Below are 6175 nucleotides of genomic sequence, written 5' to 3'. Positions count from 1 at the left end.
TGTGAGAATGGAGACATTCATGATATCCATGCAGAATTTGACTTTATTTGGAGTGATTAGATTTTTAGGTAACCATCATTATGTAAAAGTGATGTTAGGTACCCTTGTATGGTAGTTCAAAAGTTAGCTTGTAAAAATTCAAATAGACATTGCAAATGTGTAACGTGCTATATGTTAATTACACACGAGTCTTATTATTGAACATGGATGGAAAGAATATCGTGTCGGTTTGAAATCAATACACAAGCCTTAATTACCTGTCTATACAAGTTTGGACATTATGATATAGAAATAGGATTGAGATGTTACATTATTACTTGTCGATTGAAAATTTTCCATTTTGAAATGTTGATATATCTGAAATTGCTTGAGCTTATTTAGTTAAATGTTGCCGGCTTCATTGATTGTATTAGAACTTTATTAGATTATACGTTACTGAACCCCTTTGAATCTGAATTATGGGTCTATATATTTGTTGACTTTTGATTATGGGTTATTAAGCCATTTGACTTTAGATTATGGATTATTAAATCTTTGACTTTAGGTTATGGGTTATCGAACCCTTTTCATTTGAATTTAGGTCCATTGTACCCTTAAATTGATATTACTCAACTTATGAAAATTTTGTTGGTTTATATTGATTTTAATGGTTTGACTCGAGTGTAATGATTGTCATTATTACTTCCTCAAAATGAGTCAACCTCGGGTATTTTTACTAGGCATTCTATTGCTTAACTATACTTTAATATGTGCTCAAATTGAAAACTAGGGATGGAGTAGAAGACGAGAACATTTTGAAGACCATGGTGGCATAATGACATTTAAACTATATTGTGATATTGTATTGTTATAATCTTGATTTTTGAAACTTTAAACTTTATTTTAAGAATTTTGGACTGATATTCCACACTTTTTATAATTATAAATCTTTGGATTTGAAATTAAATAAATTTTATAAGTATTTTAAAACTACCAATGGATGTTTCATTCTGTGTTCATGTGGATTTGATCTCTTCTGTTGCGATACTACCCCTTGGTATATTTAATAGTAATTTATACCCTATAATTTTTTATTGGTTTGACACACCAAACATTATTTCCATTATTTTTTTTTATTATTATTATTATTATTTTTTTTTTTTAAATTCGTGATCAAATGTCAAAAACAAAGTTTGGTGATATGCATTTGGGAACACAAATTCGATCACAATGCTAATGGAATTGAACATATCATATATGATAGCTAAATTATCCATATCCCAAATACATTCATTCAATTTCAATAAAAACAATATTCTTTTTGTTTGTTTTTACGACTCCAAATGTAAGTGGCAGGATTTGGTTGTTTTCGTCTATGACAAGCATTAGGAATAGAGTTCCCAAGTATTTCACTCTTAGCTAAGCAACATTAATTATGAAAATTAGACATAAATAGTTTTAAACATTCGAATATGCAGACTATTTTATAACTTATCACATCACTTTATTAGAATACAAATAAAATATGAAAATTAATCTTAGCATACAATCATTAGTGACGAATAACTACTCAAACCGATGGTTGTCATCACATTAACATGGGTAACGATCATGAAATTTTCCTTTATAAAGACAAAACTGCAAATTTAGTCCCGTGGTTTTCAAAAACCTTTGGATGGGGTTCAAAAAGTTTCCAACTTGCATCGAATATTTAAAATCAAAGTTTCTCTGGGTTTTTGGTCCCTGATACACTTGAAAAGACGATTATAAGTATTGATAAAACTTCTTTGAAAACCACAAGCACCAAATTTACAGTTTTGTCGTTTATAAATTATAAGTATTGATAAAACTTCTTCATGGACCCCCTCAAAACTTGTAGAACATAAGATTTTTTCTGTTATGCTTACGAGTATGAAATATCAAATCGAACCAATTATTGAGAGTTTAGATGATATGCTTTCATGTAACATGTTGTACGTACTTACTATAAGCTAATATGTCATTTATAAAATGACCCAACACCTTTTTTTTTTTTTTTTTTTTTTTTTTTGTTGTTGTTGTTGTTGTTGTTGTTTGTTTGTCCGGACAATAATAGGGAATATATGTGTTATTGGCACACATATGCTTATCCACTAACTTACAAACTTGAGAAACTTACGTGATCCCATCTCTTGTACTCATTATATGCCATTTGATTAACACAATTCCGTGTTCCAACGAATATGATTCACAACAAATAATTACACCAAGTTTAGAGGTATATTAGTAAAAACACTAACAAAATATTGGACATCATTATCATCAATTATTTGCATAATAACCTTCAATACGAGACGTTGGAAAGACAAAGTCAACCAATATAAATTGGAAAAAATTACGTGAATGGTCCCTGTGGTTGGGGGGGGGGGGGGGGGGGTAATCTATGCACTTGCTCTCTAATTTTCTTTTTTTTTTTTTTTTTTTTTTTTTTTTTTTTTTTTAAACTTGGACGGTCCCTAAAATGTAATTTTGTTGCGCGTTTGGTCTTTGGCAGACCTAAAAAGACTATTTTACCTTTTTTTTTATTTCTTTTTAAATTTTGTTAATTATTTATTTATTAAAAAATTATTATTAAAGACAATCGGATCCCACCCCTTACCTTCACCCTTCCCACCTATCTTCTCTTAATCATCATCATCGACGATTTCTTCCAAAAGCAATTGGCTACCACCACAACACACTCCTTCATCCCTCATCTCCTACCCTATCATCGCCGGAAAGCTCCCATCTTCCTTTACCTTTGTCGAAAAGCTCTCAGTCACCTTCTTCTTCTTGCCATTTCACGCCGGACATCAATTTCAACCTAACAACCTATACTCCATCAACACCATCGCTTTCTTCACCCTCGATCGAGAAGAAGGGGTAATGACGGAGCTTAGGGCTCCACACTGCTCCTCAATCCCTACATTGGAGGTCGTGTCAGCAACCTACCACTTCTGCTTGGACCACCGTCGACCTATGGACAAACGTTGGTAGTGTTAGGGTTCCACCACTACTTCAGGTGTTGCCCCACGAACTGACCCATTTGTTTCCCTTCCATTTCTTTCCTTACCATTCTTGATGTGTATTATGATTGAATCAAACCAAATACAGAGCCCTAAAATCACAGGATTACAAATATGTCTCCTAACTCTCTTGGTGATTTGGGTATATTAGGATATGAAGCATTTGGTTAATGATTTGTGATTCCTTTTTTCATTAGGTTGGTGATTCAACTTGAAAACTCGAATTTTAGGTATTAGAATATACACCCATCATCGATGCTCTTCATCTTCACAGACATCGATCTTTGTCTTCAAGACCAGGGTTGATTTCTAGGATTCATCATGGATTAGATTTCAAACATTTTGATTTCTATGGTCATAGTGGGCTTTTGATTTTAATTTCGATTTTGATTTCTGGGTTCATATGGAAAAACTCAATTTGTGGGTTTCATCTAGATTGTATCTGCGAGTTCTTCTGGGGATTTTAGTTTTGGATGTGAGTTTTATATTGGATTTTTGTTTGGAATTTGAGTTGTTGCTTTGATTTTAGATTTATTTCATATTTATGGTCGAGTATTAGGTAGTCTTTGTTGATCTTATAGTGATTTCTTTGATACATGATATATGGTCGGAGATAGTGACCGGAGCCGGTGTCAGGAAACATGATAGTCTTCCTCCATTGGGGGGAAGGAAAGAAAATTAAGTTGGGGGTGGGTCCGTTCAAAACAAATTATTAATAATTTTTTTATTTAATAATAAGTGAAGTAATAAAAAAGAATTAAAAAATAAAAATATATCATTAAGGGCAAAATAGTCTTTTAAGGCATAGCAGGGACCAAACGCGCAAGAAAATTACATTTTAGGGACCATCCAAGTTAAGAAAAAGAATTAGGGACCAAGCGCGCAAATTACCCCAAACCATAGGGACCATTCGCGTAATTTAAATCCACATCATAAATTGTGTAATCTAGTGTTATAATCGTTGATTCATTCATGCTTCCAAACATTACAATCAATGATTCATGTAAAACATATCAATCCAGAGTCGATGATCATCCAAAATGCAGAATATCTGAATGGATCTTATGTCCGAAATGTTAAATCCTATATTATTTTATGTCACGCCTTAATGATTTTCGACACAAAATCAAATAGACTGAAATACAATACCGTTTTTGCAACTCAATAAAAAAATTAATAATTAAAAAATGGACAATTACTAATCTAGCCAAATTAAAGAAGTGATTAACAATTTTTAGCCAAAACTAGAATTTGTCCCAAACTAGCCCACAAAACCGTAGGTGGTTAAAATGACCTACTGTGTTGATTTTAATATATAAATATTTTTTTTTTCATTTTTCACTACGAAACCGTAGACGAAAAAATAGTCTATTGTTTTCTCTTAGAAGTCTACTGTTTCCTAAAGAGTAGATTAAAAATGATCTACTGTTTCGTTCAAAACCTACGTTTTTTCTTAATGAAAAAAAACACTAAGGCCCCGTTTGATATGCATCTTTCCAGGTCCAAACAGATATTTCTGGCTAAATGGACCGGAAAGACTGTTTGATTTGCACAAAAGAAGGGGTATTTCCCGGTAAGATATGTCTTTCCCAGAAAGCCCCAAAATCATATATTTCTGGCTGAATGGGCTGAAAAGACAATTATACACCAAACCCCGCATCTTTCTTTCTTTATTGGATTATTAATTTTTTTAAATAACTTTTTTTAAATTTATTTTTTTATTACTTTTTTTCATCATTCAGCACAGTCAATCAGATGTACAATCAAACAACATGATTTCTTTCCCAGTCAGAAAACTTTCTCAGACAGCACTTTCCCAGACAGAAACTATCAAACAAGACCTAACTTTTACTGTAAAAGAGTTTTTTATTTTAATATATAGTAGGTACGATATAGTAGTAAAAAAGTTAGTGTTTTTTTTTTCATTAAAAAAAACCCCAAAACCGTAGGTTTTTAGACGAAACAATAGATCATTTTTAATCTACTTTTTGGAAAACAGTAGACTTCTCAGAGGAAACAGTAGACCATTTTTTCGTCTACGGTTTCATATTGAAAAATGAAAAAAAAAATCTTTATATACTAAAATCAAAACAGTAGGTAATGAGCAAAACAGTAGGTTATTTTAACTACCTACGGTTTCGTGGGCTAGTTTGGGACAAATACTAATTTTTGGCTAAACAGTGAGAAGTCATTAACGAATTTGGTTAGATTAGTAATTTTCCCTTAAAAATAGTCCTTAGTATCTAATGTCAGTTTTATGAGTATCTCGTTGTAAACCGATAGCAATACATAGGTGCTGTTTGTTTTTCTGAAGCCAAAATGTCTGCAGTCTGCGGACCACATCTGCAAGCCTCTGCAGCAGAAGAGGTGGACCAAACGTCTGCAGTCTGCAATAAGAAGATTGTTTGTTTTTTAACGTCTGCAGGCTGCTGAAATAAACTGAATTTTAAATAAAATTATTTTACAAACTTAAAATGATTTTTCAACACCAAAATTTTAATAATAATAGTCTTATAACATTGAAAATAAAATTCATGCAACTAAATTAGTCATACAATAAAAAAAATGTTTTACAATAACAATTTCATTTAAAACAATTCAATCTATATTGTGCATCAACTGATCAGCAATTTCATCACGTAACTGAGTCATATATTCACGGTCTGCTGCAGTACCATGTGTTGGAATCTCGTCTTCATCATCATCAATGGCCACATTGTTATTTCGAAACGGGACATTGGGTTCATCGTATCGTGCGAAATACTCATCACTCAATCCTTCTTTCCTTATATAATTATGAAGCGCGAAGCATGCCATGACAATGTTTCTTTGTGTCACAAACGGGAATGGTGCCATCCTCTTCAATATAGGGAAGCGTGCTTTCAAAACACCAAAAGCACGCTCAATGACATTCCGAAGTTTTGCATGTCCATGGTTAAATTTTTCTTCATTCAAAATCAAATCCAATTTCACATTCAAAGATAAATTACTTTCATTACAAATGTTTTTATTTTACAGCTCTTTTATGAGTTATGCATCAATTAACATAAATTCTGAACTATAGCTTCAATGCAACGGATAAGAAGGGAATAACAGAAAGTCAGGAGAAGAAGGAAGACTGACAGCAGGAAAAAAAAAAACGAACCTGTAGC

Source organism: Lactuca sativa, chromosome 5 (assembly GCF_002870075.4).
Source record: "Lactuca sativa cultivar Salinas chromosome 5, Lsat_Salinas_v11, whole genome shotgun sequence".
In the NCBI taxonomy this organism is placed as follows: domain Eukaryota; kingdom Viridiplantae; phylum Streptophyta; class Magnoliopsida; order Asterales; family Asteraceae; genus Lactuca; species Lactuca sativa.
Note: the sequence above shows the minus strand (reverse complement) of the source record.